This window comes from Crocuta crocuta, unplaced genomic scaffold, assembly GCF_008692635.1.
Source record: "Crocuta crocuta isolate KB4526 unplaced genomic scaffold, BGI_CrCroc_1.0 scaffold193, whole genome shotgun sequence".
NCBI classification, from domain to species: Eukaryota; Metazoa; Chordata; class Mammalia; order Carnivora; family Hyaenidae; genus Crocuta; species Crocuta crocuta.
Window position 1 is genome coordinate 5,067,959 of NW_027529624.1, and position 27,579 is coordinate 5,095,537.

At 45.6% G+C, this 27,579-nt stretch overlaps 1 long non-coding RNA gene across 1 annotated transcript; it reads left to right on the forward strand.

Annotated features, from left to right (window-relative positions):
* Positions 1 to 24,263: 24,263 nt before the first annotated feature.
* Positions 24,264 to 27,563, forward strand: LOC144229859 (uncharacterized). Its single transcript, XR_013334636.1, has 4 exons — positions 24,264 to 24,428; positions 25,195 to 25,289; positions 25,881 to 26,132; positions 27,073 to 27,563. It is a non-coding gene; the product is annotated as an uncharacterized LOC144229859 (long non-coding RNA).
* The last annotated feature ends 16 nt before the right edge of the window (positions 27,564 to 27,579 follow it).

The window sequence follows — 27,579 nt, forward strand, 5'->3', positions numbered from 1 at the left end:
ATCAGAGGGAGGCTCAAGGGACAGAATAGGTGCAGGCAAGTTAGTTCTCAGATGTTAAAGAGAGAAGGAAGTGGGGCACCTGGGTAGCTCAGTCAGTTAAGTGTCTGGCGCTTGATTTCAGCTCATGTCATGAGCTCACAGTTTGTGAGTTCAAGCCCCACACTGGGCTACAGAGTCTGCTTGGGATTCTCTCTCCCCCACCCCTCTCTGCTCCCCCCATGCTCCTCCATGATTCTCTCTCCCCCTCTCTCTCTGCTCCTCCCCTGCTCATGCCTGCTCTCTCTGTCTCTGTCTCTCTTTCTCTCAAAATAAATAAACTTTTAAATTTTTTTAATAAAAAAATAAAAGAGAGGGGGAGGAGCCAGATAAGGAGGGTGGAGGAGAGGGGAGCAGGGCAATTGGAAGAAAACTGGAGAAGGGATGGTTTCATGAGGCCGGGAAAGAGGAGTGTTTCTAGAAAGAAGGCGTGGCCAGCAGGAGGGGAAGCTGCAGGAGGTCAGCTAAGACAAGAACACCAACAGCCACTAGAGGTGACCATCTGGGGCTCAGGGCTGCGGGACGTAGGAGCAAATGCCTCATGGGATCCAGGAGCGAATGAGAGGAGAGGCATTGGTGGCAGGAGATGATCGTCTCCTTCAAAGCATTTTGCTGCACAGGGGAGCAAAGAAGGGAGGAGTGAGGAGGAGGGGGGTCTGGAGTCCAAGAAGGGTTTTGTTTAAGATGTAAAATTCTGCAGCATGTCTGCATGCTAATGGGAATGACCCAGAGTTGAGAAGGAAAACTGATGCCGCCGGAGAGAGTTGATTCAGTGATGTCCTCAAGACGATGGAGGGCATCTTGGTACACAGGTGCGCGGACGGCCTTGAATAGGACAGCTCATCAATCGTCCCGGGAAGGAAAAGGATCGGGACAGAGATACAAGCCTCGCACATGTGAAAAGTATTCTGTCCCACCCACCTGGACTTACAGAGGCTCCCATACTTCTCAACAGACCCACCAGCTGCTCTCTGCTTATTCCCCACAGCCCTGTGGCTGCCTGGTGCGATGCCCCTGCACTTCCCCAGGCCTGCCTTCCCCCGGGTCCCCTGGCCTGCCAACGAGCAGTGCCCCGGACAGGCACGGGGTGGGGGGGGGGGGGGGGGGCAGGAGAACAGGGTCATGCCCTTAGCAGCCACTGGGAAGCTTCGAGAAACTGGCAGCCCCAGCCATTGGACCGTCTGCACAGCCGCACAAAGTCAGGGACCATTTGCCAAATGTTAATGAAGTGTCTGAATGGAAAATTAGAACGCTGGTGAGGCCCCATTCTCTGCTTCCTCTCTTCCCTGAGGCAAGCCCCTTCCACTGCTGTGTCTCCCAGAAATTAGAAGGGCAAGGCTGGTGGGCAGTCTGCCAGAGCCAGGGGCAGCCTTGATTGAAAAGGGAAACTGTAGAGCACTGAATGTCGCTGAAGTAGCAAGGAATGCCAGGGAGATGCAGTTAATGTTCTCTCTGGGCTCTCTGGGCTGGGCACCCATCCAAGCACATCCAAGTGCACGGCACTGCAAGATGTGTCAGGCACAGTAGGGGACGCTCCAGTCGATTCCAAAGGAATGGGGTTGGGAGTGGGGGGATATTTCCTTTCTTATAGAGTCTCAGCACCACCGCCTGGGAACCCTGCAAGTAGGAAGATGTAGAAGGTTGTAGAGACTGGACATACTCTATGCCATGTCTGGAAGTTGGCTTTTTATTACTGTTAACCCCTCTGTGCACAGCTGAACCACATCACTTTATATAGAAAAGTAGTCTCTTTTTTTCTTAAAAACAGAAGAAAAAGTCATCTAGGTTTTCTTTCTAGTTCTCAATGCAAAAAAAAAAAAAAAAAAAAAAAANGGGACCAAACAGCTAAGTTCCCATCTTCACTGACTACTCTCTCTTCCTCAGTCCCAGAAGATTTGTAACTCCCCTGTGGTGCGGGAATGGAAAAATTTTTAAGTGTTTTTATTTATTTCTGAGAGAGAGAGAGAGAGAGACAGCGTGAGCAAGGGAGNTTCAGTCCCAGAAGATTTTCCCCTGTGGTGCGGGAATGGAAAAATTTTTAAATGTTTTTATTTATTTCTGAGAGAGAGAGAGAGACAGCGNGAGGGAATTTAAAAACCATAATGTATTCTTGCCAATATATTGAAAAGACTAGAGACTTTATGGGGCAAGTGAAAATAACTTTTTTAATGTTTACTTATTATTTTTGAGAGACAGAGNCCCGAGGGAATTTAAAAACCATAATGCATTCTTGCCAATATATTGAAAAGACTAGAGACTTTAAGGGGCAAGTGAAAATAACTTTTTTAATGTTTACTTATTATTTTTGAGAGACAGAGAGAGTGTGAGCAGAGGGACAGAGAGAGTGTGAGCAGAGGAGGGGCAGAAAGAGAGGAAGACGCAGAATCTGAAGCAGGATCCAGGCTCTGAGCTGTCAGCACAGAGCATGACATGGGGCTCAAACCCATGAACCATGAGATCATGACCTGAGCTGGAGTCAGATGCCTAACCAACTGAGCCACCCAGGAGCCCTTGATGTGGAAAATTTATCAAAGCTTTGATTTTTTTTTAACTTTGTTTTAAACTTCATCTCACTATGAAATTCAAAAGTTTATTTTAGATGCATAGATTCAATAAGAACAGTGAACCCCAAGAAGAATAAACACAAATAAACCCTTACCTAAGTACATCATAGTCAAGGTGCTAGAAAGATACACAGAATATCTGAAAAGTATCAAGAGAAAAATACCACATCATATATGAGAAGGACAATAATAAGAATGACCAGTGATGTCTCCATGGAATCAAAGGAGGTCTGAAGACAACCATCTTTCAAGGACTGGAAGGAAAAAAATCCATCAACCAAGGCGTCTATATCCAATAGAAACACCCTTTAAAAATGAAAATGAAAGAAAACCATTTTCAGACAAACATAAAAGCTAAGAGAAGTTGTCCCCAGCAGACTTTCACTATAAGAAGTACTGAAACAAATTCTTCAAGGGGCGTTTGGGTGGTTCAGTTGGTTGAGAGTCTGACTGATGATTTCACCTCAGGTCATGATCTCATGGTTTGCGAAATCAAGTCCTGTGTAGGGCTCTGCAGTGACAACACAGCGCCTGCTTGAGATTCTCTCTTTCCCACTCTCTGCCCCTCCCCAGCTCATGCATGCTCTCTCTCAAAATAAATAAATAAATAAACATTTAAAAAAAAGTTCTTCAAGCTGAAGGAGAATAAAATAAAATGGAAATCTGGATGTGTGGGAAGAAACAGAGAGCTTAGAATGTTAAATATAAAGGTAATTGTTTATATGTCATTTTAAATATCTTTGGGAGCGCCTGGATGGTTCAGTCAGTTAAGCATGTGACTTCGACTTAGGTCATGATCTCACAGTACATGAGTTTGAGCCTCACATTGGGTTCTCTGCTGTCAGCACAGAGCCCACTTCAGATCCTCTCTCTCACGCTCTCTCTCGCTGTCTCTCTCTGCCCCTTCCTCACTCACATAGCACACACTTTCTCCCAAAAATAAAATAAAAGATTTTTTTAAAAGATTAGGGGTACCTGGATGGCTCAGTTGGTTAAGGCAACTTCAGTTCAAGTCAGGGTCTCACAGTCTGTGAGTTCAGGCCCCACATCAGGCTCTCTGCTGTCAGAGCGCAGAGCCTGCTTCAGATGCTCTGCCCCCTCTTCTTTCTGCCCCTCAACTACTCATGAGCTTTCTCTCTCTCAAAAAAAATAAATAAACTTAAAAAAAAACAGTAAAAAAGGTTACATATCTTTGTTTTCTATATTATATATTTTTAAAAACTGCTTAAAACAAAAGAAATAACAGTTTATGGTGGAGTTTAGAAAATATATAGGAGGGGAGGGGTGAAAAACAGAAGGTATGGAAGAAAAATATGTAACAGCAAGAGTACAAAAGGCAAGAAGAGGGTAAAAGGAAAAACATTGTTTGAAGGTTCTTACATTGTGAAATGGTGTAATGTCATTTGAAGGTACAGGGACAAGTTAGAGATACGTGTTGTAATCTCTAGAATAATCACTAAAACATACACACACACACAAAGAAGTATGGCTAAAGTTAATAAAAGAGATTACACTGAATACTAAGTTACTCAGTTTGCCTTTAAAAAGTCAAGAAAGGCAGAGGAGAGGAACAAAGACACTATGAGACAAATGGAAAACATGTAGCAAGATGGAAGGAAGATCAATATTTCCATTAAATGTAAATGGACTAAGCATTCCAATTCAAAACCAGAGATTCTCAGAGTAAACATTTTTAAATTTTTTAAATGTTTATTATTTTTGGGAGAGAGACAGAGTGTGAGCGAGGAGGGGAAGAGACAGAGGGAGACACAGAATCCGAAGCAGGTTCCAGGCTCTGAGCTGTCAGCACAGAGCCTGACGTGGGGTTCAAACTCACAGATCATGAGATCACAACCTGAGCTGAAGTCGGATGCTTAACTGACTGAGCCACCCAGGCATCACAGAGTAAAAATTTTTTAAAGACCTAACTACATGCCATACGTAACAAAAACACTGTAAATATGAAAACTGACAGATTAAAACTAAAAGTGCAAAATCAATCATGGCATGTAAACACTAAGCATTAAAAGGCTGATGTGCCTATATTACTATTGGGCAGAGTGGACAAATTCCTTGAGAAACAAAAATTACCGAAACCAATACAAGAAGACATAGAAAGTCTAAATAGTCCTGTATCTACTGAAGAAATTGAATTCTTAATCAAAAACCTTCCCACAAGGAAAATTCCAGGTCAAGAGGGTTTAACTAATGAGTTGTGACATTTAAGAAATAAATAAAACCAACTTTACATAGACTCTGTTATAGGTTAAGTTCCCCAAGAAACGGACTTTAAGATAGAGGGTTTTAGGGGCGCCTGGGTGGCTTAGTCGGTTAAGCGTCCGACTTTCGCTTAGGTCATGATCTCGCGGTTCGTGGGTTCGAGCCCCGCGTCGGGCTCTGGGCTGACTGCCAGCTCAGATCCTGGAGCCTGTTTCAGTCTGTGACTCCCGCTCTCTCTGACCCTCCTCTGCTCACGCTGTCGCTCTCTCTCTCTCTCCTAGAAATAAATAAAAATATATTAAAAAAAAAAAAGAGGGTTTTAGTGAAGAGGTTTATTGAGGGGATGCTCTTGGGAACAACACCGATTACGAAGCAAATGGAAAAAGATTGAGCAGAAGGAGAAGCTGAACAAAAACAAAATTGCAACAGAGGCTTCAGCCTCTTTAAAGTTGTCCCAAACAGAGGGGCATTCCAGGTCTTTATTGTCCTGTGTCAACCTCATCATTGGGTGCAGACTAGGAAAGACAGCTCCACTGATCCAAGATCAATTCGAGGAAAGGACCCATCAGCAGGCACCATTCCCAGAAGCTAGAAAAACTAAGTCCTTCATTCCTGAAATGGGTTTCTGGAATGGTTGAAAATACCATAGGATCTATTACAAACTCATTCAGAGAGTAGAAAAGGAAAAAACACTTTGCAACTCATTTTATGGAGCCAGCAAAAATCCAACAGCAAAAGCTAAAAAAGATAATGACACGAAAATTATAGGCCAATACTCCTCTTGAATATAGGTGCACAATTCCTTAATAAAATATTGGGAAATTGAATCTGTAATATATTCAAACAATAATACATCATGACCAACGGGTGTGTATTCTGGGAATTTGAGATTGGTTTGATATAAAAAAGAAAGCAACATAAGTCACCAGACTAAAAGAATGAAGGGTAAAAATCACTTGATCATCTCAAAAGGTGCACAAGAAGCATTTGACAAAACTCAGTTCCCATTCGTGGTCTTTTTAATTCTCAGAAAATGAAAAATAGAAAAGAGCTTCCTCAATCTGATAACAAGTGTCTAAGAAAAATCTACAGCTAACATCCTACTTAGCATGAAACACTGAAAGCTTTCTCCCTAAGAACAGGAACTAGACAAGAATGTGTGTTCCCACCCCACCAGAACAATAAAGTAACAAAGTGGAATAAAAACCACACAGAATGGAAAGGAACACATAATGTTCACAAATGAAAGGATTGTTGATATAGAAAACTCTAAGGAATCTACAAAAACACTAACAAAACTAATAGATGAATTCAGCAGGTTCACGGGACACAAAACCAGTACCTAAAAATTAACTGTATTTCCATGTACTAGAAAGGAACAATCGGAAGATGAATTGTTTTAAAACAACCTAATTAAAAATAGCATCATAAATTAATTACCAAAGAATGAACCTAACAAAAGCTGGGCAAGACCCCTCTATTCAAAATTCAAGATCTACGTTAATGGGGAGATCCCATGTCCATTCTCTTTGAGTTTATTTGTAATTCAATGCAATATTAATTAAAACCCCAGCAGTCTTTTTTAATAAGCTGAGTCTAATATATATGGCCATGTAAAAGACCTCAGATGGCCTGAAAAGTCTTTAAAAAGAACAAAGTTGGAGGACTTTCATGATGGGATTCCAAGGTTTTACCCATAATGTTACAAGAAGATATCAAGACACAAGTGTGAAGCAAGGATACAGGGAACTTCAAGAAGACAGAAAAATAAGAGAACCAGGATTACCAAGCATATTTTAATAGAATTATAGAAATAAAAATATAATTAAAATTTAAAACACAGTGAATAGATTGAATTAGAATCAGCTAAAGAGGCTCTTGGGAAAACAGAAGATAAATTTGAAAAAAAATATCCAAAAGGCCCATGAGATAGAAATGGAGGCAGAAAAAAAAAGTGAAGAGTTAGATAGAATGAAGTGAAAATGGGAACATATAGTTGACCCTTCAACAACACGGGTTTGAACTGCACGGGTCGACGCAGACCCAGATTTTTTTTCAATGGTACAGTACTATGTAGATGATGAATATTTGTTCACTGATATCCTACTTCAGATCTAAAAGGAGTCAGTGTGACTTACAGAGATGGAGTAAAGCAGAATTTTGTTATGACGAAGCCAAAGCAAAAGGGAAATAGGGTGGAAATACATGATAAAGTTGGATTAGCATAAACATGCATCCAGAAAGCCTTGCTAGAAGATGGTGGACAGTTACCTCCAATACTCCCAGCAGCAAAGGCAAAGAGGAAAATATGGTCATTTTTAACATTTCTAATGTCCTAAGCATTAAATCCAAACCAGTCAGGAGAATGACAGCTTTCCCTGGTTCAGGGACCTCAGAGAACTGAGACCCCAGTAAAGTGGAATGTACACAAGTTAACAGACACTTCGGATATATCCCTCGACAAATACAACGACCTATTTTTTTGCCCTAGTTTCTTGCAATGTCCTTCAGTGAAGGCCAATGTGAAAGCAATTCTACAAGGACCAAACCAGTGAAGTCCAGGTACACAGCTCTCTGATGTCTGGCTCAATTCAAGGACAAGGTTTATAAGAACTAGGGTCATGGTTCTTGACTGTTGGGGGTTTGTGGGTCACTCTGAGAATCCAATTAAAGCACAGGCTGTGTCAGCGACATTTCCTGAAATATGTAACATATTTGCTGAGTCTCAATTCCAGTTCCCATGAGGTCCCGATGTGTCAGTTTGTTACGCTTGTATTCCATTACAACTGAATAATACTAACAACAATAGCAATGGTAGGAATAGTAGACAATAATAATAACAAGAGCAGCAACAAATGCTCATGTAATACCATGTATCCAGCACTTTTTTAAATGGATGGACAAATTCCGTAAGCCTCCAAGCACACGCACACCTTGCTTGTGCAAGCTTGTATAGATTTTCTTTCTTTAGGCAAGGAGAAGGCATTAAAAAGCTACGGTAAGTTCTTTAAAGAAGTGGAATCAGACAAAGACATCTTGTCTCAGAAGAATCTGTCGCAAATGTTTATGAAGCTGAAAAACCCAAGATGGAAAGACTGGAAACAGGAAGACCGGTGGGGAGGGGTCCCAGCAATCTTGGTATAAAGTGGTGGACAGGGGATTAAATATACAGAGAGAAACAAGTGTTAACGAGGATGTGGGCAAAGGGGAACTTTCTTGTGCTGTTGGTGGGAATGCAAACTGGTGTAGCCATTGTGAAAAACAGTACGGAGGTTTCTCAAAAAATTAAAAATAGATCTAATAGTTGCCCAGGAAGGTATTTACCCCCCAAAATACAAAAACAGTAATTCAAAGGGATACATGCACCCCTAAATTTATAACAGCATTATTTACATGAGGCAAGATATGGAAGCAGCATGGACCAAATGTCCACTGATACATGAATGGATAAAGAAGAGTTGGTACACACACACACACAATGAAATATTATTCAGCCATAAAAAGGAATGAAATCTTACCATCTGCAATGACGTGGATGGAGCTAGAGAGTATAATACGAAGCAAAATAAGTCAGAGTAAGACAGATACCATATAATTTCATATATATGTGGAATTTAAGAAACAAAATAAATACGCAAAGGAAAGAAGAGAGAGAGAGAGAAGCTAAGAAACAGACTGTCAACTACAGAGAACACACTGATGGTCGCCAGAGAAGCTGGTGGGGGATGGGAGAAATAGGTGATGGGGATGAAGGAGCGCCCTTGCTGTGATGAGCACTAAGTGATGTATGGAAGTGTTGAATCACTATATACTGTACACCTGACACTAATATTACACCGTATGTTAATTATAATTAGAATTAATTTTTAAAATAGATATAAAACATAATTATATAAAATATGTATATTATATATACTATATATAATATATACATGTAAAATACATGTATTGTATATTTTACATATAGTTACATATAATATACTATATAGTACTATACTATGCCATATTATACTATATAGTANTAAAACAAATAATACTTATATTACAAGGTGTTATGAGTATTAAATAAATTTGTACATATTATATTATAATTATATTACATTATATCATGTTACATTATATTATATTATGTGTCTTTTTCATTGTTCATTGCGTATCTTCCCCACCAGAGTATAACCCCATGTGGGCAGGTACTTTGTTTGGTTGCTATTGTATGCCCCCTGACTAACAGTGCCTGGCATATATTAGGTGCTCCAAGAACGAGTGAATGACGGGGCACCTGGGTGGTTCAGCTGATTGACTTCCGACTTCGGCTCAGGTAATGATCTCACAGCTTGTGAGTTCGAGCCCCGCACCGGGCTCTGGGCTGACAGCTAGCTCAGAGCCTGGAGCCTGCTTCGGATTCTGTGTCTCCCTCTCTCTCTGCCCCTCCGCCACTTGCACTNTGTGTGTTAATTATTACTAGAATTAATTTTTAAAATAGATATAATACATAATTATATAAAATATGTATATTATATATACTATATATAATATATACATGTAAAATACATGTATTGTATATTTTACATATAGTTACATATAATATACTATATAGTACTATACTATGCCATATTATACTATATAGTACTATAGTATACTATAGTGTTATGTATGTATACTACATAGTAATACTATATATCTATATAGTATACATCTATATAGTATATATCTATGTATTATATATACTACATATATACTATATACTATATATACAATACTATATAATACTATTTTATACTGGTATATATAATATATAGTATACATAGTATTATATAGTATAGTATATAATTATATATTTATAGTATATATATTTATATGTAAATCTGAGTCAACATGTGAGCCCAGTTGATGACAGGGGTCATGGAGAGGAAAAAGTTCAATGCAGGTGACCTTGCACGAGTTCCTTCCCTCTTCTGTCCTCGGTTCCCCTGTTTGTAAGAGAAGGGAGCTGGGCGGTCTCTGATCCTCTGAGCACATGGGCTGGCACGTGGGCACCTCATGGGCACAGCAGCAGCTCAACAGCGGGTGATGTTTGTTATGTGTGTGGACTGACTTAAACTGATGGCCTCGAGGTGCTACGGCGCCTCGTGAGCACTGAGGGAAAACAGCTTTGTTGTTGACTGTCTTCTCTTCATCCATCAGGAAGCTTTAGAAAGGTTACCAAGTGCCACCATGTGAGCGGGGGACTCCGAGATGGGAGAGATGGCTCCGAGCCTGCAGGAGCGCCCAGCCTGCAGGCCCTGACCTGGGGGAAGAAGCATCGCCTCCAGATGCTCAAAGCCCAGCCCGGGGGGGACAAACATCTGAGGCATCAGTGACAACCCCACACGGTGCTGCCTGAGCGTCTACACCAGCTCTGGGGGCTCAGAGTGGGGCCCAGTGGATTCCGGTGGAAACAGCTTGTGGATCACTGGAAGACAGGAAAACCCATAAAGATGATTCTGTGCTCTCAAAAACAAGTTAAGCCTTGAAACCTTATTACATGGGGAGAAATGTCAGAGGGATTGGAATGCCTGCCATTAAAATATCATCAGTGCTCTTAAGCACATTGGCTTTTTTTCACAGCCTATGAGAACACTAACTTTTGTTGAAAAAGAAAGAAATAGCTAAATGCCCATGTCAACTTGGCCTGGTGGGACAGGAAGAGCAAGGGATAGGGACCTGTCTCATCTGTCCTAAGTCATAACATTTCTCTGGATGTTAATTTCCCCGTGTGCAATAAAAATAGCTGTAACCACTTCTGTAAACTGCTTCTCTCATGAACTTCATGGCCACCGTTTGCTGAACGGCTGCAAGGTACCAGACTCCACACTAGGAAGTTTACGTGCAGTTATCATCTCGATTCATCTTCACAGTGAGGACCCAAGGGCCGGGCGTTACTTCACTGTGACTCAGCCCGCAGAGAGCGGACATAACTTTCTGAGTTCAAAAGCCTATGTGGGGTGGAGCCACGTTCTGAACTCACAGCGGTCTTGCTTTAAAGCCTGTGCCCCTGAAGCCGCCTTTGAGAGTCTGAAACCCCAAGGAAATAAACGTGGGCGAGGCACGCCGGATGGTGAAGCACCCTGAACACTGGACTAGCGACAAGTTGACACCATCCACTCTTTTGAACCGTGTCCTCTCCTGATGGGGGGAGCTTTGCAGCTGGAGTTAGGATCCAGGTGTCCGAAGAAACACGTAGCTGCTTAGCACTCTCCACTCAGTTGACAGATGCCCAAGGAGAAATAGTCCCAAGTGGTGGAATTGCGTAAAACCTTACGACTCCAATGGCCTCCCTCTAGCCCCCAACCCCCTCCGAGGCACGCAGGCATGCAAACCCACACAGGAATCCCGAATTAGCTCAACCTGCCTCCCAGCTGCTGGATGAGCCTAATTAGACCAAATTAATAATTTATTCAAGCAAAATGAGACATGCCAAGAATCTCCGGGGAGGCTGTAAAATGAATATGCCGTCTTATTAGGGATATGTGTCAACACCCCACGCATCCCTTTGGTTTTGGGATAAGAGGCCGAGAACCATTTGACATGATTCACCTTCTTGGGCCACAGCTCTGAAGTCCTCCCACCTGCCTCTCTCCGTGCGTGACATCTGTCCTGCTACACATTCCTCAGCTCCCCTCCTCCTCTCCCTCCTCCCCTCCTCCCGCCCCTGCTCCCTCTCCCCCTCCTCCCTCTCCTCTTCTTCCTTCACCCTGACACATCATTAACCTAAACTCTCAAGATCATTCTCCCCCACCAGAAAGGAAAGCCAGATGACAAGCTAATATTTCCATGTCACACGTTGAATGATTCTTACATAAAAATTAACAGGCACTTGACAAAGTCATAATTACTAACTAATGATGCATTATGCAATTTCCATAATTAGTCATGTTATTGATACTTCCTTCCGACCACAGAGCCAGCAGGGCCACCTTTATTTACAGCGGGACAAATGGCTAGTCTGTGTGCAGGTTGTCACCAGAGAACTTTGGGGAAACACCCTTTCCTAACACACACCCAGACCCGGCCCCGGGCCCATCCTCTCTGGAGCTGGTTTCTCTCAGAGCAACGGGAACAGACCCACCAATTGTGTCCAAGGGCCAATTTGAGGAAACGGATGCTTGGCACCGGGGCAAATTTCTGAGTGTCCCAGCCATTTGAGGCACATCATGAAAGGAGGTGTGGAAGCTGAAGACATTTATAGAATTTTGCAAACAGACTTCTCCACTCACTATCCTCCCAGCCATCCTCCTGAAGACTGCACCTATTAACCATTTTACAGGTGGGAACACTGAGGCTGACAGAGGTGAAACCATGTGCCCCAGGGCACAGTGACCACATGGGGCTGGGATGCAAAGGCACATTTTCTGAGTCGAAGCCTATGTAGGAGGCTGTGCCATATAGCGGGGTCAGATAGCAATTTCAGACATTGGCTTTGCCCCTCAGCAGCCACATTGTTTCAGGCAAGTCACTAACTTCTCTCGTCCCTGGTCTCCTCAGCTTTAAAATGAAAAAAGCGACTGACAGAACGGGAAAAGATAGTTGCAAATGACATATTCGATAAAGGGCTAGTATCCAATATCTATAAGGAACTCACCAAACTCCACACCTGAAAAGCAAATAATCCAGTGAGGAAATTGGCATAAGACATGAACAGACACTTCTCCAAAGAGGACATCCAGATGGCCAACAGACACATGAAACGATGCTCAGCATCCCTCCTCATCAGGGAAATACAAATCAAAACCACACTGAGATACCACCTCACGCCAGTCAGAGTGGCTAAAATGAGCAAATCAGAGAACTCTAGATGCTGGCGAGGATGTGGAGAAACGGGCACCCTCCTACACTGTTGGTGGGAATGTAAACTGGTGCAGCCCCTCTGGAAAACAGTGTGGAGGTTCCTCAAAAAATTAACAATAGAACTCCCCTATGACCCAGCAATAGCACTGCTAGGAATTTACCCAAGGGATACAGGAGTGCTGATGCATAGGAGCACATGTACCCCTATGTTCATAGCAGCACTCTCAACAATAGCCAAAACATGGAAAGAGCCTAAGTGTCCATCAACAGACGAATGGATCAAGAAGATGTGGTTTATCTATACAATGGAATACTACATGGCAATGAGAAAGAATGAAATCTGGCCATTTGTAGAACATGGATAAAACTCAAGGGTGTTATGCTGAGTGAAATAAGTCAGGCAGAAAAGGACAGATACCATATGTTTTCAATCTTAAGTGGAATAGAAGAAACTTAACAGAGGACCATGGGGGAGGGGAAGGGGAAAAAGTTGGGGAGAGGGAGGGAGGCAAACCATGAGAGACTCTTAAATACTGAGAACAAACTGAGGGCTGATGGGGTTGGGGGAAAGGGAAGGGGGGTGATGGTCATGGAGGAGGGCACTTGTGGGGATGAACACTGGGTGTTATATGGAAACCAACTTGATAATAAACCATAAAAGAAAAAAATAAAACAAATAATACTTATATTACAAGGTGTTATGAGTATTAAATAAATTTGTACATATTATATTATAATTATATTACATTATATCATGTTACATTATATTATATTATGTGTCTTTTTCATTGTTCATTGCGTATCTTCCCCACCAGAGTATAACCCCATGTGGGCAGGTACTTTGTTTGGTTGCTATTGTATGCCCCCTGACTAACAGTGCCTGGCATATATTAGGTGCTCCAAGAACGAGTGAATGACGGGGCACCTGGGTGGTTCAGCTGATTGACTTCCGACTTCGGCTCAGGTAATGATCTCACAGCTTGTGAGTTCGAGCCCCGCACCGGGCTCTGGGCTGACAGCTAGCTCAGAGCCTGGAGCCTGCTTCGGATTCTGTGTCTCCCTCTCTCTCTGCCCCTCCGCCACTTGCACTCTGTCTCTCTCTCAAAAATAAATAAACATTTAAAAAATTTTTTAAAGAAAGAATGAATATCACCTCACACCTGTTAGAATGGCTATCATCAAAGGAGGACAAAGAGAGGAGAGGGAGAAGAAAAAGAAAGAAAGGAAAGAAAGAAAGAAAGAAAGAAAGAAAGAAAGAAAGAAAGAAAGAAAGAAAGAAAGAAAGAAAGAAAGAAAGAAAGAAGGAAAGAAAGAAGGAAAGAAAGAAGGAAAGAAAGAAGGAAAGAAAAAGAGATAACTGTTGTCGAGGGTGTGAAGGAAAGGCACCACTTGTACACTGTGGTGGGAATGTAAATTGGTACAGCCACTATGGAAAATAATAGGTTCCTCAAGAAATTGAAAATAGGAGGTGCCTGGGTGGCTCAGTTGGTTGAGCGTCCAACTTCGGCTCAGGTCATGATCTCATGGTTTGTGGGTTCGAGCCCCGCATCAGGCTCTGAGCTGATAGCTCAGAGCCTAGAGCCTGCTTCAGATTCTGTGTCTCCCTCTCTCTCTCTCTGCCCCCCAGCCCTCATGCTCTGTCTCTCTCTCTAAATAAACACTAAAATTTTTTAATAAAAAAATTGGAAATAGAACAACCCTATGACCCAGCAGTCCCTCTTCTGGGTATATACTCAAAAGAAATGAAGACAGGGGGCGCCTGGATGGCTTAGTCGGTTAAGCGTCCGACTTTCGCTTAGGTCATGATCTCGCGGTTCGTGGGTTCGAGCCCCGCGTCGGGCTCTGTGCTGACTGCCGGCTCAGAGCCTGGAGCCTGTTTCAGAGTCTGTATCTCCCCCTCTCTCTGACCCTCCCCTGCTCACGCTGTCTCCCTCTCTCCTAGAAATAAATAAAAAAAAATTAAAAAGAAAAAGAAAGAAATGATGACAGGATATTGAAGACAGAGCTGCACTCCCATGCCCCCTGCGGCATTATTCACAATAGCCAAAACACGGAAACAGCTTGTGTGTCAACAGATGAATGATCAAGAAGATGTGGTATATAGGTATGGAATATTAGTCACCCATGAAAAAGAAGGGAATCTTGCCATTCACTGCAACATGGCTGGGCCTTGAGGGCATAACACTAAGTGAAATAAGCCACACAGAAAAACAAATACTGAATGACATCACACACTCATGGAACCTTTAAAGAAAGTGAGACTCATAGAAACAGTAGAAAAGCAGTCGCCAGTGGCTAGGGGATGGGGGAAATAGGGAGTTTGGTAAAATGGTACAAACTTCCAGGTACCTGATGTATAAGGTCTGAGGATGTGATGTATAACATGGTGACTACAGTTGATAATACTGTATTGTATAATCAAAATTTGCTTAAAGAATGAATGAAGGAGGGACACCTGGGTGGCTCAGTCGGTTGAGCATCTGACTTCAGCTCAGGTCATGATCTCACAGCTCATGAGCATGAGCCCCACATTGGGCTCTGTGCTGACAGTGTGGAGCCTGGAGCCTGCTTCGGATTCCATGTCTCCCTCTCTCTCTGCCCCTTCCCCATCTCACACTCTGTCTCTCTCAAAAAAATAAACATTAAAAATTTTGTTTAAAAAAGAATGAATGAATGAATTGCCCAGTATACTGCCTGGCCCTCAGGGACACTTAGTAAAAGCAAGTCCCCTTCTCTCCCTGTTTGCCAGACTGAGGTTAAGCTGGAGAAGGCTTTGATCTTCCTAACATGAGCTAATCTAATCTAAGATTGGAAATCTCCCAGGACCAAGAATAGTGTTCTAATCAACATTGTTTCTCTGGCGGCGACTATACACATGGTACGATGGGGGAATAATACACTCTGGGGTGATTACGGAGGGCATGACATAGTCTCCCGGTCTTAGCTGCTCACCCATGCCCAGGAGAGAGAGCATGCATGAAGGTCAAAAACAGCAATAACCATAACCACAGAGGAAGGAGCAAAGAGCTAACAAACAGCAGAGACAATGAGGGGCACTGGGGTGCTGGGGAGGGAGGGACCCTAACCACTTGGTTTTATCTGGAAAGATTTTAGACTTTCTACTCCAGACGGTGACCTTGAGTTCCCAGAATGCACCATGTTTTCTCACCTCTACACTCTTGCATGTGGCTGCTCCACTCCATCTGGGGTGCTCTCACCCTCTTGTCTTCCTGCTGAGCTTCTGCTCATCCTTCGAGACTGAGCTCACTGTGACCCACTCTGGGAAAGCTTCCTTGAGCCCTCTGACCAGAGGTAAGCACTTCCTCTTGAAGTAACCCCTCACTGCTCTATGGGAGGGTATAATTATCTACACACACAGGTGCGTGTACCAACTATATGCAGAGTGCTCTACTAAGCTTTGGGGAGACTGTCAGGCTGCTCTTAAAGAACTTAACCAGAATACCCTAGTTATGGGGAAAGAATTCCTTTTTAGCCAGAAGAAAATTACATTAGGTTGAACCACATGAAACCACCATTTCAGCATATCAAAATGGCAGGATGTCGGTAATTCCTTACGGAACCACATGACGATTAACCATGCAGATTTGTCCAGAGAATTTCCAGTTTGCAGAATGATCTCCCCACTCGTGATCTCATGCAGTCCTCACGCTCTCTCTGGGCTTCAGAGCACTTTCGTCGTCATTTTGCAGATGAGGAAACTGAAGCCCAGAGAGAGATTGGATGCCCCAAGGCTCTTAGAGAGAGTCCGAGGCCAAGACAGAACATGGGCCCATGTCCTCTGCACCCACATGAGATGCTGATGTGTATTATTCAGTGTTAAACAGCCACTCGTGCTGGAGAGAAGGGGAGGTGCAGGAGGAAGGAACCCAAAACACACAGCCGGTATCACACAATCCAGACTGTGCAAGGATGGGACCTCATCAGTCACTCATCCAGCCAGTATTTATTGAGCAACTACTAGGTGGGACACACTGAGCTAGATAATGAGGGAATGGAAGTGAACGGGAAAACCGGGTCCTGTCCTCCCAATGTTTATATTCTGGTGGGGATGACAGCCACAGCAAGGAAATAAATTAACCGGATGCTCTCAGAGAGTGATGACTCCTATGGAGCAAACAAATCAGGGCCATGTAAGGAGGAGGAGGGGTGGGTGAGTAGATGAGGTCCTAGAGAAGATGGGCAGAGAAGGCCGTAGGCCTGTGCCCTGTGTTAAGAAGACGGGGCCCAAGCACGGTTCTGGGGGAAAAACATTCCAGAGATATAGACAAGTGCAAAGACCTTGAGGTTGGAATGAGTTTAGTGTGTCCAAGGTCAGAGACAAGGTCAGTGCGGCTGCAGCAGGTAAGAGGAGGGCGCGGTGTGAGATAAGGTCTCTGCTTGCATGAAAGAAGCCAGAGAACATTTCCTGGGGAAAGCAAGCTTTTGGCCAGACTGTGAGGGATGGGTGGGGTTTGGAGCAGGCAAAGGCAGAGAGGACTCTACCATGAACGTGGCCTCGGATTCTCCAGGTTGGATGTGGCTGAGCCAACAAATCCGCCAAGACATTAACCGTCACCATCCAGGGTTTATTGGCAAAGAACCTTCACAAGTTTAGATCGAAGAAGAGACACTTCCCAGGGCACACATAATCCCGGCCTTCCTCTTCAAACATTTAATTGGCTGCTGATACAAAAGGAGTCAAATCTGTGGCACTTCCGAGTCTCGACTCAAGGACCTGGACCAATGGATACAAGCCTCAGAAGAAACGATTGGGGGGCAATGGGCAGAGTAACAAATAAGCAAAGCTGAACACCCCCCCCAAAAAAAAAAACTGGCTTATGCAAGAAGTAGTGAGAGTCCCAGCCCTGAAGGCATGTAAGCCAGGGCAAGCTGAGCACTTAGCAGGGACGTGGAGGGAGCTAAGGATCAGGAGAGATCCAAAGGATCACTTTGCACAGGGAAGCCCCACATGGCAGTTTGCCCACAGCAGTACCTGTTAAGACATTAACAATGCTCTTTTCCTCCCCACAAGTGTCCCAGAGTGAATGACAATTCATATGGACCCCTAACTTTTTTTAAAATTTAAATCCAAGTTAGTTAATGCCGGGAGCTGCACAGGCCTCGCTAGAGAACAGTCACAGCGAGGAAAAGGCAGCGAGCGTTTGCACAGCTCCTTCCATGAGAAGCAAAACTGGTATCTCCTTCTGCTACTACTGGCTTATGTTGGAAATGAACCTGTGGGTATTGACCAGGCATCACAATATTCCAAATCAGACCGATATTCTCCACACAGATACCTCATAAGGAAAAGCATATTCCTGCCTCTTCAAAAGAGATTTTAGATGAAAGCACTGTGGATGATTGTCAAAAGGCTCTTCCTATGGGCCTTGTAGATCCAAGACTTAGATAATAAAGGGGATTAAGAACACAAGAGTTACAATTGAGCCTGGCCCTGAGACAAAGAGCCTAATTTAGAGTTTAGGAACAGATAAGGGCAGAACTTAAGTTAATACTTTCACCTTTGCTAACTGGTGACGTATGGCAGTCCCTTCCCTAAGGCCTACGTTCCGCAAACACCCTCCCTTACACTGGCGGCTGGGATGAGGATAGATTAAGAGTAGCTAAAACATAAACCCCAAAACAAAGGCTGACACATTTAGGGCCTCCATGGTGTTTACACATTCAGCATCAAGTCAAAAAAGTTTCCACAACTTATTAACCAGCTCAAAAACATTCGTCCTGAGAGCCAGACAAAATGACTCTGAGCCTATCTATACAGGTCCTAACTTTAGGTTAACCTACATTCTAATCTTTGCGTTAACAATTTAGAACAAATATGTATGTCATCCTGTTTTTCACTAAGAATATCCTGTTATTTCCTTAGTTGTAAGATTTACTCAACCTCACTATGATTGGGGTAATTCTGCAAGAACATTTCTGAAACACTTGTTCTTGTGCACTTTTCAAAGTATCTTATCACAAAGAGCTTCCCAGTGTAAAAATTCCTTTTTCTGATCTCATGTTGTTGTTGGACCTTTAAATAAAGACACCAAAACCGACAGGACAGAGATGCCTGCCTGGTGACCAGAAAGAATCTCGGGGCTCTCTCACTCTCTCTCGCCGACACCGTCCATCCTTCAGGGACCCCTGGGCCGGCTGGAGCCAGCCTCTAGCAAGTTAACATATAGTGTAATAATGATTTCAGGAATAGAATTTAGTGATTCATCACTTCCATACAACACCCAGTGCTCATCCCAACAAGTGTTCTTCTTAATGCCCCTCCCCCTTTAGCCCTTCCCCCCCCACATATGGACCCCTAACTTTAAGACCCTTTTCAACTCCAAGAGTCCGTGATTCTCTTTCCCACCCCATGGCCTCTCTCTACCCACTTCTGCCACAGGACTCATTTGAATGGCACTTCCACCGAGAACCCTGCCCTACATCCCCAGGCGGGGCGGAGGCTGGTTAGTTCCACTGCCTGGCAGACCTATTCCTGCATCACCAGCCTCAGTTTCTTTCTGGAAACCTACGGTGGGTTCTTAGGGGGTGAGCAGGGTAGGTGCATGACTCAGCCTGGCCAAGTGGAGAATTCCGACCATCCCGCCACGGCAATCCGCGTGGGGCCTGAGGGAGCTAGTGCTGAAGACCGAAGCCCACAGAGGCTGAGCAGAACGCAGGACTGAGCCATGCCTTGAAGCCAATACCCCAACTTGTCACTTACCTGAGCCAGCACGTCCTCCATTTCATTAATCCAGTTGGGTAGGTTTTCGGCCACATGCAGAGGAGAGACAGCCGGCCATCCGGCTCCCCTGTTTGGTGTCCTCAGGGCACCTTGCATTTTCCCCGTGACAACTCTAGCACCCTTGCTTGTTAGGGTCCTATCTGACTCTCCCACCAAAACAGAAGTCCCGCAAGAGCAAGGTATCTGCCTACCCCCCTCCCAAGCCAGTGAGGAGCATAGCTCCCTCCCTCCCATCCCGGGGTCTCCACTCAGGTGAGAGACCCTGACCACCCTGATCACCCTGTCTAAAACAGCCCTTCCCATGATGCTCTGCTTCTCAGGCCACGTGGCTTCTCTGCGGAGCAGCTCTCCTGTCGATTGATGATATTTCCTGTAGATTACATGTTTGTTAGTGTCCCATCTGTCTCCGCTGAGAATGTAAACTAATGAAACTCACATGGAGGGATCAGGGAACTTGTTCCTCAGGGTCTGCACTGCAGAGCGCAGAACCTAGTAACCACAGTGAGCGAGAGAGTGAGTGTGCCGAGTTGGCGTGGGAATGAGAAGGGATAATGGATGCAACCAGCTTAATAAAGCTCCTGGGTGAGGTTAAGGGCTCGATCATGGTTAGCTGCTCTTTCTACCACCACTGTCACTGGAATGACCCTTGAGTGCTAACCCCACCCCAGCTCTGTGCCAGGCACAGTGAGTGACACAGCTAACCCATTCAGAGCTAAAGCTAAGAGCTCTACATGTATTCTTTCACATAAGCTTCACAACATCCAGAAGTAGATATTATTATTATCTCTGGCTTACACATAAGAAAGGGAGGTGCAGAGAGGTAAATTAACTTGCCCATAGTCACACAGCTAAGTGGCAGAGCCAGGGATGCAACCGACAATGTGTGGCACCTGCATCCTTCACGTTAAACAGATAGTGCCTTGTGGAAATAAGCAAGGCAGTCTCCCCACCCAGAGACTGGACCAGCGACATGAAACAGAATGAGTGCCCACACATAATATTTAATTAATTACCTATTCATCACATCTGGGAGGATGGGAGCCACTCTGGGGCACAAAAGGCCCAACTTACAGTCTCCTCTCCATGGTGGGCATGGCTTTACCCTCATTTAAGCTAAAAGGTCACGTAAGCCATAATTTTAGCATCCTGTAACTCCAGAGGCTCCAGTGGAAGGGTGGCCTTACCCAAGATCTTTTCCTTCGAGGACTGGTAGGGGAGGAGGTGAGAGTGCAGAGACAGAGGCAGAAGGCAGACTAGTGGTTACATTCAAGATTATACTTGAACTCATTTATAAAGTGTCACATGGGAAACGGGCCTTTAAATGGCAGCCGATGCTCCTTCGGGCTAGCATTTCTCTCCTCCCCATGCTTGAGAAGTATCCCCGCTGTGCCCTCTCTCTCCACTCACCTCTGAGCAGTGGACAGGCACCTTCCAGAGGCACCAAGAATTACATCAAAATTACATTTCTCTTGCTCTCTCTCAGGCAAGTGAAACAGTTCACTCTCATTGGTTCCCAGAGGCCCAGGGGGCCAGAAGAGGGTTAATAATAATAATAATGATACTGTGGGGCACCTGGGTGGCTCAGTCGGTTAAGTGTCCGACTTCAGCTCAGGTCATGATCTCATGGTTTGTGGGTTCGAGTCCCGCGTCGGGCTCTGTGCTGACAGCTGGCTCAGAGCCTGGAGCCTGCTTCCGATTCTGTGTCTCCCTCTCTCTGACCCTCCCCTGCTCACGCTGCCTGTCTCTTTCTCAGAAATAAATAAAACATTAAAAAAATTTTAAAAAAAAGTGGTTCATAGAACCAAGTTTATAAAAAAATAGTAATAATAATAATGATACTGTGTCTTCCCAGCCCACACTTCAGCGAGGAATGCCTGCAAATATTATCTTGCCTCAGCCCGTATTATTAACCGGTAACTAAGCTTTAAGTCCTAAGTCACAGGTTGGAGTGAGGCCTCTGAGGTTAGTGAAATCCGAAAGCTGCTTCTAAGAATGGCTAGATCAAAGGGTTAGCCCGCTGGCCCTCCCTCCTGTCTAAAGGTCTCAGTGGCCTCACTTATAAGATCAGCTCAACAAGGGTAAAGGCAAAGGAGCCTGATAGATCAGTTAGCAATGCTCTGCTGCTGGTAACAGAACACCTGAATAAGGCACACAAACAGAATTGATTCAGTGGCTCAGTGATGTGAGGGCAGTGTCCATGCAATTTTCTTGTCCTTTCCCTCATAGTTATAAAATGGCTGCAACAGCTCCAGGCATCATGCCCACATTCCAGGCAGGATGAAAGGCAAAGGAGAGTTAAGGACACCTCTACCTATCCCTTTTACCAGAAGAGCAAAAGTTTTCTCAAAAACCTCAACCCCACCCCCAGCAAACTTCCATATACATCTCATTGGCTAAAATGGGATCACATCAACACACCTAGCTGTAATCTAGATTAATCCTCACCAGAGAAAACTGTTGGGCGGAGGTGCTGGATAAACCAGCTAACAGTGCAGGGTTGTGGAATGAGCACTCACCTGGGAGTCTTCTAACTCCTGGGTCTATGACCTCAGTTTCCTCACCTATGTAATGAGAAGCATTGAACCAGATGATCTATAGCTCTGACACTGAGTCAGTTTATGACTTCTACAGAAATAGCAGGGGCTGCCACAGAAAGGCAACAGGCTATAATCCCCAGTTCCTTGCTCCACTCTGAAATTATAGCCCCAAGCACTAGAGGCCTTAGAGCCTGGTCTAAGAGGAAAAGAATTATGGCCATGGGGAAATCAGAGGGACTAGAGGCTCTGGGCTCCTTTCCTTGTTCACACTGCTAATCCCCCAAGGGTTGGGGGTGTCCAGGACATAATCTTCCAACTGAAACTCTTATAACCTAAACTAACAGTAGAAGCAATAACAATAATACCAAACATTGAGTAAAACTTTACTATGCACCAGACACTATGCTAAGAGCTTCACCTCCATTATCTTTTCAGATCCTAAAAATGTCATAGGGTAGCCATTCAATAGATGAGTAAACTGAGGCTCCAAGGCATGCCCTTGCCCAGCATCACACAGCTATGAAGTGGAGGAGCTGGGGTTCACTTGACATTGATCCTCTACCCACCTGTTGTCTTGCTATCCTTTTTCCCATGACAATCCTATGGGATATACTCTGTTCTCTTCTAAAAAAAAAAAATCGAGTCTGCGACTTTAGATGCTTGGCCTAAAGTGACCAGCTGGTCACTGCTAGGGGTCATATTGGAAAAGAGCATTCACTCTGGGCCACATTCGAGCCACGATGCCATTCCATGCAGGAGTCTGCCTGGGCAAAAGCCTCTGGGAGGCTTCTCACTGTTGGAGCTGTCCTGTATAAGCCCTGCCAGTATGGGAGGTTCCAGAAAACCCATCTGTGTGGACCTTGGTTGACCTTTCCTGCTAACTCTGGAATTTGCCTTTGAAGTAATACCCTAGGAGGGGCATCCTGGGTGGCTTTTGCTCCTTTGGAGGGGGTTCTTGTAGAAAGTATGGGTGTGGGAGGAGCTGGAGGCTAAGAGCACAGGTCAATGTCTACCTAAGCGGCTGTTCTGGGGCTCAGATTGGGCAGTGATGGGGGTGAAAAGAGGCTTTGAGCCCCACAGCCCCCCTCTGTGACTCTCAGTTCCCACAGGAGAAGGCAAATCGGGTGATAGCCATGGCTTCCCAGAAGATAAAACCCCAGCACACTGGTCCGAGGAACTGTGGAAGCCTGACTCTTTGGGGCTACCATTTACAGCTGTGCAGTGTGCAGATTCCCCTGCCAGATACGGTGGCCCTGCGAGTCTCCCCTTAAATCCCACAGCAGATCCACGGCCAGGCCACACTCAGTTCCCAGGTGGAGGAGACAGAAGCACTTCTTGGGAGGATGCAATGTCACCTGGGATGCCCTCAGGAGTCAAGAAGAAGCTCAGGAGATCTGCACGGCCCACGTCAACACCTCTGCTTCAGTGTACATATCCCCACCCGCACATAAAGAGTGGCCCCGAACAAGGTGGGCTCCTGGCAAGACCCTACCTCCCTCTCCCCTGGCCCAACACGCACCAACTCATGACCACGACGCTACTCACGTTATCTCCTTATCCCCAATTGCGTCAACCCCCATGAGCAGCCCAGGATCTCCGGCCCACTCTCATCCTCTAGATTCTTCTTCACTCGGTCTGCAGATGGAGAGGCCCCTTCCCTACTTTATTTTTCTCCACAGCCCTCACCCCCACTATGAAACTCTGTTTTACTTATTGATTTGTCCACACTCTGCCTCCCACGTCATGAAGGGAAGTTCTATGGGGGGCAGGGATGTCACTGCCTTCTCCTCAGTACCTTGATGGGTCCCAATACATAGGGGAACGTCATCACACGGTGGTCAGACAATAACCCAACGAATGAACGGTGAACGACCGCAGTAATGGATGCCTAACTAAAAGCAGCCTACAGAAAAGTGAGCCTTCTCTTATTTTACATCACAAAAAGTGCAGAGGACAATTGCTCCCGGGTTGGATAAGTTGGCAGCTCCATGATGTGAGGGAGCCAGATAGTTTCTGGATGGTTCTCTGGGCTTTCCCATCATGTTTGCAACACAGCTGTCCCAGCTCAAAACATCACATCAGCACGGACACCGTCCAAACGCAGGCAGGAGCAAGTCTCCGCAGGCCCCTCCAATCGTCTTTAAGAACGAGGAAAAATTTCCCAGAAGCCCCCGCAGCCTCATTGGGCAATTTGCGTCAGTGCCTATGCTGCAACTCGCCATTGGCCAGCAGAAAGGGAGGACGTGTTCCATTACACCAATCAGCGTTCAGCGCCGCCCCCCACGCTGGGGAGAGGCCCGGAAGCTGAACTGAGCCTGAACACAGTAAGAAGGGAAGCGGGCAGGCGACCGCCGGGGAGGACCGCCGGGGAGGACCGCCGGGGAGGACCGCGGGAAGCCGACTCCGCCAGCGTGCTCCCGGCGCGTTGCTGCTGCTCACTCTCCTGTGCTCCTCACAAGGCCCTCATGAAGGAGATGGCCGAGAAGGCACTGATGTCACCAGGTACGGGTGCTGGACATCCAAGTCACGGCATCTCCCCGAGGAGGGTGCCTCGTGTAGAGGACCCCTTTCCTTGGGAGAGCCCCACATCGCTCCCTCCTTCTCCCCGCCCCCCACATGCACCTTATTCTTTGCCACATCATTACTCCCCTCCATCAGGCAGAGCAATGAGGCAAGCTGGCTCCCCTCCCCCCACCTCTTGCGACAGCCAAGCACCAAGCTCAGGGATAGGAGGTCAGTCATCCTTTGGGATAGCCAATGCTCATGGCTGTCACTGAGCACGGGACCGAGTGGGTGGTGCCTGCTGAGTGAGTGCCAGCTCCATGGCTCAAAAGGGAAAAGGGAATGGCTGAAGCCAGGACCAAAGGGAGTTCGACATTTCCATCCAGTGGGAATGTGATCACTACGGAACGGACATGTTCAACTTCATTTTCCCTAGGCCCAGCAAGAGTCCAGCTCCCCCCTAATAGGGCTGGCCTAGCCGCCCCCAAACTGTTCTCAGCAGGACTCCTTCGAACGTCCTAGGTCTCCACACGTCCACGAAGTCCTGACACCAAAATGCCAGGGCCCCTTAGCTCAGCCTGTCCCACCCTGAATCTAGTCTTCAGACTTGATGTAAATTACAAACTCTCCAAGTCCTGCCTGTGAAATGAAAGCAATAAACCTCTAGTGCAGGATTCTTCTGAGTACTTCGTGGATCACAGAATTAAAAGCCATTGGCCCAAGGTAGGTGTTCAGTAGAAGTTCTACTTCCGTGCCCCTCCCCTAGATGGCGGTGTCCACCCTGCAGACAAGCCTACATGATCCTGACACTGGGAATCAGCGATCACTCCCCTAAATTTGTTAGGATGCTCCGGGCTACAGGTAATAAAAGCCCTGACTGAACGTGGCTTAGATGATAAGGAATTTATTATCTCACATGACAAGTAATCCACAGTCTAGGAGTAGAAAATTCAGTGCTTCAATACCACCTTCAAGGACCCAGGTGTCTGCCTGCTTCCTGTTCTGTTATCTTTCACAGGCCTTCAAGGCCCATGAAGGCTGCAGCACTTCCGGCCATCACGCAACACATTCAGAGAAAAAGGCGCTTCCTACCATGTATCTTTTTTTTTTTTTAATNCCCTTGAATCAGGCCAATCATGGCCTCCTCAATGGGGCTAAGAAAGAGCCCAGCATCTAATGAAGCACATAGTTCCCCCAGGCAAGGAAGCAAGGTGGAGGAAGCTTTTGGCTGATGAACCAACAGGGTCTGCCACACATCTGCTTCCCGGGGCAGCCCTTCCCACCACTACTTGCTGCACTAAAGCATCACCCAAGCTGATGGCCACATTCTCAGTATCCTCATTCCGCCTGTAGCACTGGTTCTCAAATTCATGTGCACCTTGGAATCGCTTGGTGAATTTTTTTTTTTTTTTTTTTTTTTTTTAATATTTGATGCCTGGCTCTCCATCCCAGACATTCTGAGCTTGGGGATTATTTAAATCGCCTAAGATGAGCGGTTTGGGGAGGGACAGAGAGAGAGAATCTCAAGCGGGTTTCAGGCTCAGCGTGGAGCCCAACGTGGAGTTGGATCCCACGACCCTGGGATCATGACCTGAGCTGCAATCAAGAGCTGGATGCTTAAAGTGACTGAGCCTCCCGGGCGGCCCATAAATGAGTTGATGTTTGAGAGCCACTTGTCCATACCAGCAGCCCTCAGCTTTTAAGGTACATCAGAACTGTCCCTGGCGTTTCTGATTCAGGAGGTCCGGGGTGGGGCCTGAGGGTTTGCGTTTCTAATTTCTAACAAGTTCCCAGGGGATCCTGATGGCCCTGATCCAGGGACCACAGTTGGACAAACACTGGTCTGCGTTAGTGCTTTTTAAACTTCAATGTGCCTATGACTCACTTGGAGAATCCTGCTAAAATGTAGATGCAGGTCCACTAGGTCTGAAACGGGACCCAGGAGTCACCTTTCCAACAGGATCCCAGGTGAAGCTCACAGCCCAAAGTACATAACAGGGGCTAGAGCAGAGTTTAGCAAACTAGGGCCCACAGGCCAAATCCAGGCCACTGCCTTTTTTTGGTAAAGTTTTATTAGAACTCCACCTCACTCATTGATTTACCCATTGTCTCTGGCTGCTTTTGCAGCATCAGAGTTGAGTGGTTGCAGTAGAGACCACATGGCCTGCAAAGCCCAAAATATTCACTGTCTGGTACTTTATCCAAAAAAAAAGTTTGCAGACCCTGGTCTAGAACGATCACTGATTTTCAAATTTGGCTGTATGCTGGAATCACCTGGAGTCTTAAACGCTACTGATCCTACTTCTAGAGATTCTAATGTTACTGGTATAGGGTTCAGTCTGGGCATCCAGGTATTTGTAAACTTCCCAAATGATTCTACTGTGCATTTGGGAACCACTGGTCCTCTGGACGCTCTCCCAGCCCCTATCGCTGCACCAGACCTTCCGTCCAGCACATCCTTAGCGGGGCTCTGCTTCCGGGCTTCTGGTTCATCAGCCACTCTAATTAAACAAGACAGTGTGGGAAGGGCCTGAGCGGTGCTCCTCCCCAGGGGAGCATTCTAGAGGTGTTTCCCCTCGTTTGGATATGTGAGGTTTGGCATACCCGTTCACAATAAGCAAACGGGCATTTCCATCCCTTCCAGCTAAACCTCGTCTAGACTGAATGTGCTACTAAGTCCATCTGGCCTCCCAGCCTACTGAGAGAGTCACAATTGTCTCCAGACCATGGCATGAAGCCACTCACCAGATGTGCTCCTGGCAAAAAAATGTGAATTGTCCTTCTTGGAAAGAGAGGAAAGATCTACTGGCAGTGGGAAGTGGGTTTTCAAGCCTCCATTTCCAAATGCAGTGCACAGGCCCTTGGCAACGGGCTGCAGTTGAAGCCCCCAGGAGTCCCGTGGTCCAACACTTGCAGAGTCCTTCAGGAAACCTCAGACCCTGACTTCAGAAGAATTGTTATTTAAAAAGTCATATGGGCGCTGCCGGCAAGTCAAAAATTAAAAACAGTTCCGTCACGTCATTATACATTTTTCCAAATCGATAGAATGGACGACACCAGGAGTGAACCCTAATGTCAGCTGTGGACTCTGGCCGATCATGGTGTGTCTGAAGGTTCCTCAGTTGTGACAAATGTACTGTGCTGGGGGCAG